At 38.1% G+C, this 16725-nt stretch overlaps 1 protein-coding gene and 1 pseudogene across 6 annotated transcripts in view; both read left to right on the top strand.

Moving 5' to 3' along the window:
* KIF6 (kinesin family member 6) overlaps positions 1 to 16725 on the top strand; it is a 518420-nt gene that overhangs the window by 334697 nt on the left and 166998 nt on the right. The window lies entirely within an intron of this gene.
* Positions 12770 to 12883, top strand: LOC131834874 (U4 spliceosomal RNA; annotated as a pseudogene).

Here is a 16725-nt window from a genome sequence, read left to right as displayed (position 1 = left end):
TATGGAGAAATAAAAGAACTAAAATCTAACCAAGTTGAAATCAAAAAAGCTATTAATGAGGTGCAATCAAAAATGGAGGCTCTCACTGCTAGGATAAATGAGGCAGAAGAAAGAATTAGTGATATAGAAGACCAAATGACAGAGAATAAAGAAGCTGAGCAAAAGAGGGACAAACAGCTACGGGACCACGAGGGGAGAATTCAAGAGATAAGTGACACCATAACACGAAACATTAGAATAATTGGGATTCCAGAAGAAGAAGAAAGAGAGAGGGGAGCAGAAGGTATACTGGAGAGAATTATTGGGGAGAATTTCACCAATATGGCAAAGGGAACGAGCATCAAAATTCAGGAGGTTCAGAGAACGCCCCTCAAAATCAGTAAGAATAGGCCCACAACCCGTCACCTAATAGTAAAATTTACAAGTCTCAGTGACAAAGAGAAAATCCTGAAAGCAGCCCGGGAAAAGAAGTCTGTAACATACAATGGTAAAAATATTAGATTGGCAGCTGACTTATCCACAGAGACCTGGCAGGCCAGAAAGAGCTGGCATGATATTTTCAGAGCATTAAATGAGAAAAACATGCAGCCAAGAATACTACATCCAGCTAGGCTATCATTGAAAATAGAAGGAGAGATTAAAAGCTTCCAGGACAAACAAAAACTGAAAGAATTTGAAAACACCAAACCAGCTCTATAGGAAATATTGAAAGGGGTCCTCTAAGCAAAGAGAGAGCCTACAAGTGATAGATCAGAAAGGAACAGAGACCATATACAGTAACAGTCACCTTACAGGCAATACAATGGCACTAAATTCATATCTCTCAAAAGTTACCATGAATGTGAATGGGCTAAATGCCCCTGTCAAAAAACACAGGATATCAGAATGGAAAAAAAAACAAAACCATCTATATGTTGCCTCCAAGAAACTCATTTTAAGCCCGAAGACACCTCCAGATTTAAAGTGAGGGGGTGGAAAAGAATTTACCATGCTAATGGACATCAGAAGAAAGCAGGAGTGGCAATCCTTATATCAGATCAATTAGATTTTAAGCCAAAGACTATAATAAGAGATGAGGAAGGACACTATATCATACTCAAAGGGTCTGTCCAACAAGATTTAACAATTTTAAATATCTATGCCCCCAACGTGGGAGCAGCCAACTATATAAACCAATTAATAACAAAATCAAAGAAACACATCAACAATAATACAATAATAGTAGGGGACTTTAACACTCCCTTCACTGAAATGGACAGATCATCCAAGCAAAAGATCAGCAAGGAAATAAAGGCCTTAAACGACACACTGGACCAGATGGACATCACAGATATATTCAGAACATTTCATCCCAAAGCAACCGAATACACATTCTTCTCTAGTGCACATGGAACATTCTCCAGAATAGATCACATCCTCCGTCCTAAGTCAGGACTCAACCGGTATCAAAAGATTGGGATCATTCCCTGCATATTTTCAGACCACAATGCTCTAAAGCTAGAACTCAACCACAAAAGGAAGTTTGAAAAGAACCAAAATACATGGAGACTAAACAGCATCCTTCTAAAGAATGAATGGGTCAACCGGGAAATTAAAGAAGAATTGAAAAAAATCATGGAAACAAATGATAATGAAAATACAACGGTTCAAAATCTGTGGGACACAACAAAGGCAGTCCTGAGAGGAAAATATATAGCGGTACAAGCCTTTCTCAAGAAACGAGAAAGGTCTCAGGTACATAACCTAACCCTACACCTAAAGGAGATGGAGAAAGAACAAGAAAGAAACCCTAAGCCAAGCAGGAGAAGAGAAATCATAAAGATCAGAGCAGAAATCAATGAAATAGAAACCAAAAAGACAATAGAGCAAATCAACGAAACTAGTAGCTGGTTCTTTGAAAGAATTAATAAAATTGATAAACCCCTGGCCCAACTTATCAAAAAGAAAAGAGAAAGGACCCAAATAAATAAAATCATGAATGAAAGAGGAGAGATCCCAACTAACACCAAACAAATACAAACAATTATAAGAACATATTATGAGCAACTCTATGCAAACAAATTTAACAATCTGGAAGAAATGGATGCATTCCTAGAGACATATAAACGACCACAACTGAACCAGGAAGACATAGAAGACCCATAACCAGTAAGGAGATTGAAACAGTCATCAAAAATCTCCAAACAAACAAAAGCCCAGGGCCAGATGGCTTCCCAGGGGAATTCTACCAAACATATAAAGAAGAACTAATTCCTATTCTCCTGAAACTGTTCCAAAAAATAGAAATGGAAGGAAAACTTCCAAGCTCAGTTTATGAGGCCAGCATCACCTTGATCCCAAAACCAGACAAGGATCCCATCAAAAAGAGCACTACAGACCAATATCCTTGAGGAACACAGATGTGAAAATTCTCACCAAAATACTAGCCAATAGGATTCAATAGTGCATTAAAAGGATTATTCACCACGACCAAGTGGGATTTATTCCAGGGCTGCAAGGTTGGTTCAACATCCACAAATCAATCAATGTGATACAACACATTAATAAAAGAAAGAAAAAGAACCATATGATACTCTCAATAGATGCTGAAAAAGCATTTCACAAAGTGCAGCATCCCTTCCTGATCAAAACTCTTCAAAGTGTAGGGATAGAGGGCACATACCACAATATTATCAAAGATATCTATGAAAAACCCACCACAAATATCATTCTCAATGGACAAAAACTGAAAGCTTTTCTGCTAAGGTCAGGAAAACGACAGGGATGTCCATTATCACCACTGCTATTCAACAGAGTACTAGAAGTCCTAGCCTCAGCAATCAGACAACAAAAGGAAATTAAAGGCATCCAAATCTGTAAAGGAGTCAAACTATCACTCTTCGCAGATGATATGATACTTAATGTGGAAAACTCAAAAGACTCCACTCCAAAACTGCTAGAACTTATACAGGAATTCAGTAAAGTGTCAATGCATAGAAATCAGTTGCATTTCTCTACACCAACAGCAAGACAGAAGAAAGAGAAATTAAGGAGTCAATCCCATTTACAATTGCACCCAAAACCATAAGATACCTAGGAATAAACCTAACCAAAGAGGCACAGAATCTATGCTCAGAAAACTATAAAGTACTCATGAAAGAAATTGAGGAAGACACAAAGAAATGGAAAAATGTTCCATGCTCCTGGATTGGAAGAATAAATCTTGTGAAAATGTCTATGCTACCTAAAGCAATCTACACATTTAATGCAATTCCTATCAAAGTACCATCCATCTTTTTCAAAGAAATGGAACAAATAATTCTAAAATTTATATGGAACCAGAAAAGACCTCGATATCCAAAGGGATATTGAAAAAGAAAGCCAACGTTGGTGGCATCACAATTCCGGACTTCAAGCTCTATTACAAAACTGTCATCATCAAGACAGCATGGTACTGGCACAAAAACAGACACATAGATCAATGGAACAGAATAGAGAGCCCAGAAATAGACCCTCAACTCTATGGTCAACTAATCTTCGACAAAGCAGGAAAGAATGTCCAATGGAAAAAAGACAGCCTCTTCAATAAATGGTGTTGGGAAAATTGGACAGCCACATGCAGAAAAATGAAATTGGACCATTTCCTTACACCACACACAAAAATAGACTCAAAATGGATGAAGGACCTCAATGTGCGAAAGGAATCCATCAAAATCCTTGAGGAGAACACAGGCAGCAACCTCTTCGACCTCAGCCGCAGCAACATCTTCCTAGGAACAACACCAAAGGCAAGGGAAGCAAGGGCAAAAATGAACTATTGGGATTTCATCAAGATCAAAAGCTTTTGCACAGCAAAGGAAACAGTTAACAAAATCAAAAGACAACTGACAGAATGGGAGAAGATATTTGCAAAGGATATATCAGATAAAGGACTAGTGTCCAGAATCTATAAAGAACTTAGCAAACTCAACACCCAAAGAACAAATAATCCAATCAAGAAATAGGCAGAGGACATGAACAGACATTTCTGCAAAGAAGACATCCAGATGGCCAACAGACACATGAAAAATGTTCCATATCACTCGGCACCAGGGAAATACAAATCAAAACCACAATGAGATATCACCTCACACCAGTCAGAATGGCTAAAATCAACAAGTCAGGAAATGACAGATGCTGGCGAGGATGCGGAGAAAGGGGAACCCTCCTACACTGTTGGTGGGAATGCAAGCTGGTGCAGCCACTCTGGAAAACAGCATGGAGGTTCCTCAAAATGTTGAAAATAGAACTGCCCTATGACCCAGCAATTGCACTATTGGGTATTTACCCTAAAGATACAAACGTAATGATCCAAAGGGGCACGTGCACCCAAATGTTTATAGCAGCAATGTCCACAATAGCCAAACTATGGAAAGAACCTAGATGTCCATCAACAGATGAATGGATCAAGAAGAAGTGGTATATATACACAATGGAATACTATGCAGCCATCAAAAGAAATGAAATCTTGCCATTTGCGACAACATGGATGGAAGTAGAGCATATCATGCTTAGTGAAATAAGTCAAGCACAGAAAGACAACTATCATATGATCTCCATGATATGAAGAAGTGGTGATGCAACATGGGGGCTTAAGTGGGTAGGAGAAGAATCAATGAAACAAGATGGGATTGGGAGGGAGACAAACCATAAGTGACTCTTAATCTCACAAAACAAACTGAGGGTTGCTGGGGGAGGTGGTTTGGGATAAGGGGGTGGGATTGTGGACATTGGGGAGGGTATGTGCTTTGGTGAGTGCTGTGAAGTGTGTAAACCTGGTGATTCACAGACCTGTACCCCTGGGGATAAAAATATATGTTTATATAAAACAAACAAAATTAAATGGGATAGAAATAAATTTAAAGTTATGTTCTTAGTATTAGAATGCCAACATTAGAAAAAACATTTAGTTTGGAAAATAGGAAGTAAAACTACCTCTCTCAGACATGACATAATAGATAATTCTGAAGAATTTACTAAAAAAAAAAACTATTAGAACTAACAAGAGTTTAGCAATATTAAAAAGTACAAGATTAACATGTAAAGAACTATTTTAACACATTTTGAAATGAACAATCTGAAAATAAAATTAATAAAACAATTCCAGGTAGGAAAGTAAACAAAAGAAAGTAGTGTAAAGTCAACAGCAACCCTCTTTAGGGAACCGCGAGAGAGCGGAAGTTCATAATTGAGTCCCTTGGTGCAAAGCTGCATAAACGCAGCTAAACATTCGTCAAGACGGGCTTGAGTTTACCTCAGCTCAGGTTGGCTATTATTGACAATGGTACTATAAACGTCAGGATTCATATACATCCAGGAAGAATCAAAATAAACTTCCTCACCCACACTGAGAATTTATAACCACTCTCCCATCTTTTTCTTCCGCCTGTGTTTCTATGTATTTGTGTTTGTCCTGATAGCATATAAATCTTATACTTGGGGTTCTTTTTGATGAGGTTCTTCTTCTTTTTTTTCTCTTGTCATATACTTTTATCAGTCTTTTTGTTTGTATACTTCATAAATCTTACCTTGGGGCCCATTTGGGCTGAGCCTTCTCTTTTATCTTCCCTTTTTTTCCCTGTTTCTTTCTCTCTCTTTTTTCTTTTTCTTTTCTTTTTTCTCTCATTTGGGTGGGGAATCCTGATTGCTCAGAAGCGTGCACCTTGGGTGTACCTTGACTGCATCACAGTTGATACATCCAGCTACATCCATTCGGTCATCTCTCATCAAAATGACTAGGAAGAGGAATGCCCAACAGAAGAAAAATACAGAGGATGGGCCTTCTGCAACAGAGCTAATGGCTATCAACATAGACAATATGTCAGAAAGGGAATTCAGGCTAACAATTATCCAGGCAATAGCTAGGTTGGAGAAAGCCATGGATGACCAAATGGAATTGATTAGGGGAGAACTGAAAGCCACCAGGGATGATGTTCACAATGTTAGGGCAGAACTGAAAGCCACCAGGGATGATGTTCAAAATGCTCTCAATGCTGTTATGCTGAAAATAAATAAATTTTTTAAAAAATTATTTAAAAATGCTCTCAATGAGTTCCAATCTAATCTAAATTCTCTAAAAGCTAGGGTAACCAAGAGAGAAGGTAGAATTAGTGATATGGAGGACAAACAGATAGAGAGAAAGGATCAGGAGGAAGCCTGGAACAAACAGCTTAGGAGCCACGAAAACAGAATTAGGGAAATAAATGATGCCATGAAACATTCCAATGTCAAAATTATTGGAATCCCTGAAGGGGAGGAGAAAGAAAGAAGTCTAGAAGATATAGTGGAACAAGTTGTCCATGAAAATTTTCCCAATCTCACAAATGGAACCAGCGTTCATGTACTAGAGGCAGAATGGTTTCCCCCCAAGATTATACATTCTCGAAAGTCCTCGAGACACCTAATAGTAAGAATGAAGAATTACAATTGTAGGCAGACCCTCTTGAAAGCAGCTAGGACAGAGAAGCTACTTACATACAGAGGAAAGCCCATCAGAATAACATTAGACCTGTCCACAGAGACCTGGCAAGCCAGAAAGGGCTGGCAAGATATATTCAGGGCACTTAATGAGAAGAACATGCAGCCAAGAATACTTTATCCAGCAAGACTGACATTCAAAATGGATGGAGAGATAAAGAGTTTCCAAGATCGGCAAGGCTTAAAAGACTATGCAACCACCAAGCCAAAACTGCAGCAAATATTAAGGAGGTGTTATATAAAAGAGGAAAATTCCTAAGAATAGCATTGAACAGAAATATAGAGACAATCTATAGAAGAAAGACTTCAAAGGTAACACAATGTCAATAAAAACGTATCTATCAATAATCACTCTCAATGTGAATGGCCTAAATGTGCCTATAAAACGAAACAGGGTTGCAGATTGGATAAAACGACAGGACCCATCCATATGTTGTCTACAAAAGACCAATTTTGAACCTAAAGATACACTTAGACTGAAAGTGAAGGGATAGAGAAGCATCTTTCATGTCAATGGGCCTCAATAGAAGGCTGGGGTAGCGATTCTCATATCAGATAAATTAGATTTTAAACTAAAGACTGTAGTCATAGATACAGAAGGACACTACATAATTCTTAAAGGGACTATCCACCAAGATGACCTAACAATTGTAAATATCTACACCCCCAATATGGAAGCAGCCAATTACATAAGAAAACTGTTAATCAGCGGGTCACCCAGGTGACTCACTGGGTTAAATCCCCTGCCTTTGACTCAAGTCATGATCTCAGGGTCATGGGACCAAGCCCCACATCAGGCTCTCTGCTCAGTGGGAAGCCTGTTTCCTCCTCTATCTCTGCCTACTTGTGATCTCTGTCTGTCAAATAAGTAAATAAAATCTTTAAAAAGTGGGGGGGGGGGAGCATCTGGGTGTCTCAGTGGGTTAAGGCCTCTGCCTTCAGCTCGGGTCATGATCCCAGGGTCCTGGGATCGAGCCCCGCATCAGGCTCTCTGCTCGGCAGGGAGCCTGCTTCCTCCTCTCTCTCTGCCTGCCTCTCTGCCTACTTGTGATCTCTGTCTAATAAATAAATAAAATCTTTAAAAAAAAAGAAAAAGAAAAATATTAATCAAGATAAAGAGTCATTTTGCTATGAATACATTAATAGTAGGAGATCTTAACATGCCTCTCTCAGAAATAGATCATCAAAGCAGAAAATCAATAAAGAAACTAGAACATAGAATGACACATTGGACCAGATGGACCTTATAGATATATACAGAACCTTCCACCCTAAAACAACAGAACACCCATTCTTCTCAAGTGCACATGGAACCTTTTCCAGAATAGACCACATACTGGGTCACAAATCAGGATTCAACCAATACCAAAAGACTAAGATTATTCCCTGCATATTCTCAGATCACAATGCTTTGAAACTGGAGCTCAATCACAAGGAAAAGTTCCAAAGGAACTCAAACACCTGGAACCTAAAGACCACCTTGCTTAAGAATGCTTGGATCAACCAGGAGATCAAAGAAGAACTGAAACAATTCATGGAAACCAATGAGAATGAAGACACTTTGGTCCAAAACCTATGGGATACAGCAAAGACGGTCCTAAAGGGGAAAAACATAGCCATCCAAGCCTCCCTCAAAAAATTGAAAATTCCAGAATACACCTGCTGTCTCTACACCTTAAAGAACTGGAGAATCAACAACAAATCAAATCAACTCCACACGTAAGAAGGGAAATAATCAAGATTAGAGCAGAGATCAATGAGGTAGAAACGAGAAATACAGTAGAAAGTATCAATGAAACTATAAGCTGATTTTTTGAAAGAATCAATAAGACCAATAAACCATTGGCTACACTAATCCAAAAGAAAAGAGAGAAAGCCCAAATTCATAAAATTATGAATGAAAAGGGAGAGATCACAACTAACACCAAGGAAGTAGAAACAATCATCAGAAGTTATTATCAACAGTTATATGCCAATAAGCTAAGCAACCTAGATGAAATGGATGCATTCCTGGAAAACTATAAACTCCCAAAATTGAACCAGGAAGAAACTGACAACCTGAATAGACCAGTATCTAGTAACGAGATTGAAGCAGTGATCAAAAACCTCCCAAAAAACAAGAGCCCAGGACCTGACGGATTCCCTGGGGAATTCTACCAAACTTTCAAAGAAGAAATAACACCTATTCTCCTGAATCTGTTTCAGAAAATTGAAGCAGAAGGAAAACTTCCAGACTCTTTCTATGAAGCCAGCATTACCCTGATCCCCATGCCAGGCAAAGACCGTACCAAAAAGGAGAATTTCAGACCAATATCACTGATGAATATGGATGCTAAGATTCTCAACAAGATCCTAGCCAACAGGATCCAACAGTACATTTAAAAGATTATCCACCACGACCAGGTGGGATTCATCCCTGGGTTACAAGGATGGTTCAACATTCGCAAGTCAATCAATGTGATAGAACAAATCAGTAAGAGAAGAGAGAAGAACCACATGGTCCTCTCAATTGATGCAGAAAAAGCATTCGACAAAATCCAGTATCTGTTCCTGATTAAAACACTTCAAAGTATAGGGATAGAGGGAACATTCCTGAACTTCATAAAATCTATCTATGAAAAACCCACAGCAAACATCACCCTCAATGGCAAAAAGCTTGCAGCCTTCCCATTGAGATCAGGAACACGACAAGGATGCCCACTCTCACCACTCTCGTTCAACATAGTACTAGAAGTCCTAGCAACAGCAATCAGACAACAAAGAGAAATAAAAGGTATCCAAATTGGCAATGAAGAAGTCAAACTCTCTCTTTTCACAGATGACATGATTCTTTATATGGAAAACCCAAAAGACTCCACCCCCAAACTTCTAGAACTCATACAACAATTCAGCAACGTGTCAGGATACAAAGTCAATGTACAGAAATCAGTGGCTTTCTTATACACTAACAATGAAAATACAGAAAGGGAAATTAGAGAATTGATTCCATTTACTATAGCACCAAGAACCATGACATACCTGGGAATAAACCTAACCAAAGATGTAAAGGATCTGTACTCGAGGATCTACAGAACACTCATGAAAGAAATTTAAGAAGACACCAAAAGATGGAAGACCATTCCATGCCATTGGATCAGGAAAATAAGCATTGTTAAAATGTCTATACTGCCTAGAGCAATCTATGCTTTTAATGCCATTCCAATCAAAATTCCACAGGTATTTTTCAAAGAGCTGGAGCAAATAATCCAAAAATTTGTATGGAATTAGAAGAGACTCTGAATAGCTAAGGAAATGTTGAAAAACAAAAATAAAATGGGGGGCATCACGTTACCTGATTTCAAGCTTTACTACAAAGCTGTGATCACCAAGACAGCATTATACTGGCACAAAAACAGAAACATAGACCAGTGGAACAAAGTAGAGAGCCCAGATATGGACCCTCAACTCTATGGTTAAATAATCTTCAACAAAACAGGAAAAAATATACAGTGGAAAAAAGACAGTCTCTTCAATAAATGGTGCTGGGGAAACTGGACAGCTATATGTAGAAGAATGAAACTCGACCATTCTCTTACACTGTACACAAAGATAAAGACCTCACTCAACGTGAGACAGGAATCCATCAGAATCCTAGAGGAGAACATAGGCAGTAACCTCTTCGATATCAGCCACAGCAACTTCTTTCAAGATATGTCTCCAAAGGAAAAGGAAACAAAAGTGAAAATAAACTTTTGGGACTTCATCAAGATCAAAAGCTTCTGCACAGCAAAGGAAACAGTCAACAAAACAAAGAGGCAACCCACAGAATGGGAGAAGATATTTGTAAATGACAGTACAGACAAAAGGTTGATATCCAGGATCTATAATGAACTCCTCAAACTCAACACACACAAAACAGATAATCATATCAAAAAATGGGCATAAAATATGAACAGACACTTCTCCAATGAAGACATACAAATGGCTATCAGACACATGAAAAAATGTTCATCATCACTAGCCCTCAGGGAGATTCAAATTAAAACCAAATGGAGATACCAACTTACACCACTTAGAATGGCCAAAATTAGCAAGACAGGAAACAACATGTGTTGGAGAGGATGTGGAGAAAGGGGAACCCTCTTACACTGTTGGTGGGAATGCAAGTTGTTGCAGCCAATTTGGAGAACAGTGTGGAGATTCCTTACGAAATTAAAAATAGAGCTTCCCTATTACCCTGCCATTGCACTACTGGGTATTTACCCCAAAGATACAGATGTAGTGAGAAGAAGGGCCATCTGTACCCCAATGTTTATAGCAGCAATGGCCACGGTCGCCAAACTGTGGAAAGAACCAAGATGCCCTTCAACGGACGAATGGATAAGGAAAATGTGGTCCATATACACTATGAAGTATTATGCCTCCATCAGAAATGATGAATACCCAACTTTTGTAGCAATGTGGATGGGACTGGAAGAGATTATGCTGAGTGAAATAAATCAAGCAGAGAGGGTCAATTATCATATGGTTTCACTTATTTGTGGAGCATAACAAATAACATGGAGGACAAGGGGAGATGGAGAGGAGAAGGGAGTTGAGGGAAATTGGAAGGGGAGGTGAATCATGAGAGACTATGGACTCTGAAAAACAACCTGAGGGTTTTGAAGGGGCAGGGGGTGGGAGTTTGGGGGAACCAGATGGTGGGTATTAGAGAGGGCACGTATTGCATGAAGCACTGGGTGTGGTGCAAAAACAATGAATACTGTTATGCTGAAAAGAAATAAAAAATTTAAAAAAAGAAACAATTCCATTGATAACAGAATCAAAGACAAAAAAGTATTTAAGAACAAATTTAATAAGGGGAGTATAATACTTCTTCTCTGAAGATTATAAAAATTATTGAAAGAAATTAAAGATTTAAATAAATGGAAAGGTAGCCCATGCTCGTGTATCAGAAGACATAATATTGTTAACATGATAATGCTCCCCAAATTAATCTACAGAGGTAAGAAATTCTATCAAAATCTCAGCTGGCTATTTGTAGAAATGACTAGCTCATCCTCAAATTCATATGGAAATCAAGTAACTCAGAATAGCCAAAATGTTCTTGAAAAAGAAAAACAAAATTGGAGGACTCACTACTTCCCAGTTCAAAACTTACTACAAAGTAACAGTTATAAAGACACAATGATATGGTTTAAAGATAGATATATAAACCAATGGAATAGAATTTATAATCTGGAAATAAACCCATATATCTAAAGTCAATTGATTTTTCAACAAGGATTCCAAGGCCATTCAATGGGGGTAAAGGATTCCAAGGCCATTCAATGGCCTTCCCAACAAATGGGAAGGGGGCAAGTGGATATCCACATTCAAAGGAATGAAATTGAACCCCTATCTCACACCATGTGCAAAACTTAGGTCAAAATTAATCAAAGAGATAAAATTGCAAAATGCTTACCAAAAAAATTGGTATAAATATCTGTGACCTTAGCTTTGGCAATGGCTTCTGGATACAACATCAAAAGTGTAAGCAAAAAAGAAAATAGATTCATTGGACTTCACCAGCATTCAAAGCTTTTGTGTTTCAAATGATATCATCAAGAAAGTTAAAGACAATGTACAAAATAGGAGAAAATATTTGCAAATGATATATCTAAGAAGGATCTGGTATCCAGAATATATAAAGAATACTGGAGGTGATTATGCTAAGTGAAATAAGTCAAGCAGAGAAAGACAATTATCATATGGTTTCACTCATATGTGCAACATAAGGAATATCACAGAGAACCACAGGGAAAGGGAGGGAAAATTGAATAGGAAGAAATCAGAGAAGACAAACCATGGGAGACTCTGGACTCTGGGATGCAAACTGAGGGTAACAAAAAGGAGGGAGAATGGGTTACCTGGGTGATGGGCATTAAGGAGGGCATGTATTGTGATGAGCACTGAGTGTTATATGCAGCTAATGAATCATCAAACACTATATCGAAAACTGATGATGTACTCTATGTTGGCTAATTGAACATAATAAAAAATAATAAATTTTAAAAAGGAAAAAAAATTTTTTAATCATATTTGTTATGTTTTAAAGCTAGTGATGTAATTTTAGGAGGAGAGCAGTCAACTTATTTCAAATGAACTTTCTCCAATTTGTGAAAACATGAAAAATTATCAGAAATTTGTCTCATGATGATGTGTTATTTAAGTAAGGCATTTCACATTTTGTTTAACTTGATATATATCATGAAAAAAATACATTTCAAGTGTTGATTTGAAGTATCTACTTGCCAGCTTTGCGCAGTGGCAGTATCGTAGCCAATGAGGTTTATCCGAGGCGCGATTATTGCTAATTGAAGTATCTACTTGCCAATTTTTCAAATCCTACTAACCTAAACATAATAGAAACAAAAAATAAATGCCCTCTTAGTCATAAACTTCCAAAATAATAATAATAATAACAATTTTTAAAATAATACTTTAACTCAACAATAAAAAGCCAAATAACCCAATTAAGAACTGGGCAATGGATGTGAGTAAACATTTCTCCAAAGATATACAAATGACCAATAGAAAGATGAAGAGATACTCAACATCAATTGTGGTCAGGGAAAAGCAAATCAAAACTACAGTGAGATACCACATCTCACTCCCTATGACTGCTTTTCTCCAAAAAGTCAAGTATTGGAGAGGATGGAGAGGAATTGGAACTCTAGTATGCTGCTGACGGGAATGCAAAATGGAGCAGTCACTTTGGAAAACAGTCTGGGAATTCCTCAAAAGGTAAACATAGAGTGACCACAGGACCCAGAAATTCCATTCCCAGGTATATACCCAAAGGAATTGAGAACATATGTTCACACAAAAACTTGAGCACAAATGTTTATAGCACAATTCTTTATAATAGCTGAAAGATGGAAACAACCCAAATGTCCATCAAGTGATGAATATATAAACAAATTGTGCTATATCCATACAATGGAATATTTTTCAGTTTCAAAAAAGCATGAATTACTGATACATGCTACAACATGGATGAGCCTTTCACATCAATGGAAGATGCCAGTTGCAGAAGACCACATGTGATTCTATTTATATGACATGCCCCAAATAGGCAAATCTAAAGAGATAAAAAGTAGATTAGTGGTCACCTGTGTCCAGAGTGGTTGAGGGACTGGGAGGTAATGACTAAAGGGTACAGTGTTTCTTTTTGGCATGATGGATATTTTCTAAAATTAATTGTGGCAATAGTTGCACAACTATGAATATACTAAAACCTATTGGATTGTAGATTTTAAGTGGGTAAATTCTGTGCTATGTGAATTACATCTCAATAGCTGTTTTATGCAATATGCAACTGATGATTAACTGAACTCTACACCTGAAACTAACAATGCATTATATGTTGGTTAATTGAATTTATATTTAAAAAAATTTTATAAAGCTGGTTTTTTTTTCAATTTATTTATTTTCAGAAAAACAGTATTCATTATTTTTTCACCACACCCAGTGCTCCATGCAATCCGTGCCCTCTATAATACCCACCACCTGGTACCCCAACCTCCCACCCTCCCGCCACTTCAAACCCCTCAGATTGTTTTTCAGAGTCCATAGTCTCTCATGATTCACCTCCCCTTCCAATTTACCCCAACTCCCTTCTCCTCTCTAACACCTCTTGTCCTCCATGATATTTGTTATGCTCCACAAATAAGTGAAACCGTATGATAATTGACTCTCTGCTTGACTTATTTCACTCAGCATATAAAACTGCTTTAAACAAACACACAAATAAAAAGAAAATGGCAAAAATAGGGTATCAGGAGAAGCAGCTCCCTGTGTAGAAGAGCCAGGAATCTCCATTGGCTGCTAACTTTGAGTTAGCTTTGAATCAGCAGGATCGTGTGATGAATTCCCAGCAAAGCCAATGTGATCCTGAGCAGATGGAGAGAGGCAGTGTTCAAAATATGGCAGTAGTGGCAATCTCACCAGTTAGATTGCCTTGTTTGGATTGCCTCTGACATGGCAAATTCATTCCGGACACGTCATTCTATTCTTTTTTTTAAATCCAGTATAGTTAACCTATAATGTTATATTAGTTTTACTACAATATAGTGATTCAACACTTCCATGCATCACCTGGTGCTCATGATAACAGGTTTACTCCCTCCATCACCTATTTCACCCATTCCCCACCCACCTCTCCTTTGGTAACCATCATTTTGTTCTCAATAATTAAGAATCTGTTTTTGGTTTTGGACCCCATTCTTGAAGGTTGTTAATGAACATTCCCAAAAGAGAGAGGTCATGGGGATATGTGGTGAAACTGCCTTCCCAATTTTTACAGTGTGGAAGGCAGAAAGACTTAATAAGGCAATGATAAGAAAGGATGGTAATATTACAGGGGAAGAAAATCTAAAGAGAATAGTTAATATAGAAAAGAAAAAAACAAGGAGAAATAGGCTGTCCTCAAATATCAAATGAAAAGAGTAAGACTTATCCTATGTCAATTCAGTTTAAAAAAATATGGAGCACCTACCCACATAGAAGGCAGCCTTCCATAAAGTACAGTCCTGGGAAAAATCCATAAACAAAGGCTTCTCTGATCAGAAAGCTTGAGAGATGCTAAATAGTCTACTTTCCCCCTTTAAAGATCATAGTGTACACTAATTTACTCAAAGTCTTTCTGGGAAATCTCCCCATGCAACAGTTTTGTTTAATCGATCATTTTTTTAATTTATTTTTTTATTTTCAGCATAACAGTATTCATTATTTTTGCACCACACCCAGTGCTCCATGCAATCTGTGCCCTCTATAATACCCACCACCTGGTACCCCAACCTTCTACCCCCCGCCCCTTCAAAATCCTCAGATTGTTTTTCATAGTCCATAGTCTCTCATGGTTCACCTCCCCTTCCAATTTCCAATTTCGATCACTTTTTAGGCTTGTTTGGTCACTGCACTTCCCCACACCTTTTAAATGTTTAGAACTTTTAGCATAGCAGATTCACTGCTCCTTGCAGCATATTGCAGCAAATGTTGTTAGAAGGCACAAAAGTGTGGCCACTGAAGAGTGATACAAAGAATAGATGTGATGGTCACTTTGCCTGCCCTTAGGAAGCTTCCATCTCAGTCTAAGTTAGGGCTGGAGCTACAGGGTGCTGCTCAGCACCCAGTGAGCCCATGTTTGTACCAAGCACTTTCTCTTCCCCTTGACCTAGGAACTGTTGCTCTGTTTTGTTGCTGCAAATTGCTAAATCCTGTGTCTCTTCCCCATTAGATCTTCCTTAAGTATAGAGACATGGAGACCAGAGCCCAAATTGAGTGTCAGTTATCACTTCACTAGTGCCTTAAAAGAACTAAAACTCTATGGAAACTTTTAATTTTGGTAATTTGTCCATTTTGTGGCTGCTTGAGAATGTAGCTATCTCATCTGCTGAAAATGTTGTTGGTGACTAGTTAGTTGGAAGTGCCCACCAACATGGGATGTAGGAGCTGTGGGTACACATTTTTTTCTACCTTTATTTCCTTTCCCTAAATAAATTTGGCAGTTCAGAGGCCCTGGTGTCCTGGTGTCTGGTGTCCCTATCTCCACTTCCCCTGAGAAATTCCCTGATGCAAAAAGTATGTTTGGAAGCTGGTTAAAAATTATCCTGGCATCTATAAAGAACTCCTCAAACTCAACACTCAAAAAACAGATAATCATGTCAAAAAATGGGCAGAAGACATGAACAGATACTTCTCCAAAGAAGACATACATACAAATGGCTGACACATGAAAAAATGTTCATCATCACTAGCCATCAGGGAGATTCAAATCAAAACCACATTGAGATACCACCTTACACCAGTTAGAATGGACAAAATTAACAAGACAGGAAACAACATGTGTTGGAGAGGATGTGGAGAAAGGGGAACCCTCTTACACTGTTGGTGGGAATGCAAGTTGGTGCAGCCACTTTAAAAAACAGTGTGGAGATTCCTTACGAAATTAAAAATAGAGCTTCCCTATGGCCCTGCAGTTGCACTACTGTGTATTTACCCCAAAGATACAGATGTAGTGAAAAGAAGGGCCATCTGTACCCCAATGTTTATAGCAGCAATGGCCATGGTCACCAAACTGTGGAACGAACTAAGATGCCCTTCAACGTATGAATGGATAAGGAAGATGTGGTCCATTTATATTATGGAGTATTATGCCTCCATCAGAAGGATGAATACCCAACTTTTGTAGCAACATGGACAGGACTG

The sequence above is a fragment of the Mustela lutreola genome, chromosome 6 (assembly GCF_030435805.1).
Source record: "Mustela lutreola isolate mMusLut2 chromosome 6, mMusLut2.pri, whole genome shotgun sequence".
NCBI classification, from domain to species: Eukaryota; Metazoa; Chordata; class Mammalia; order Carnivora; family Mustelidae; genus Mustela; species Mustela lutreola.
This window is presented reverse-complemented; position numbering and strand designations above follow the sequence as displayed.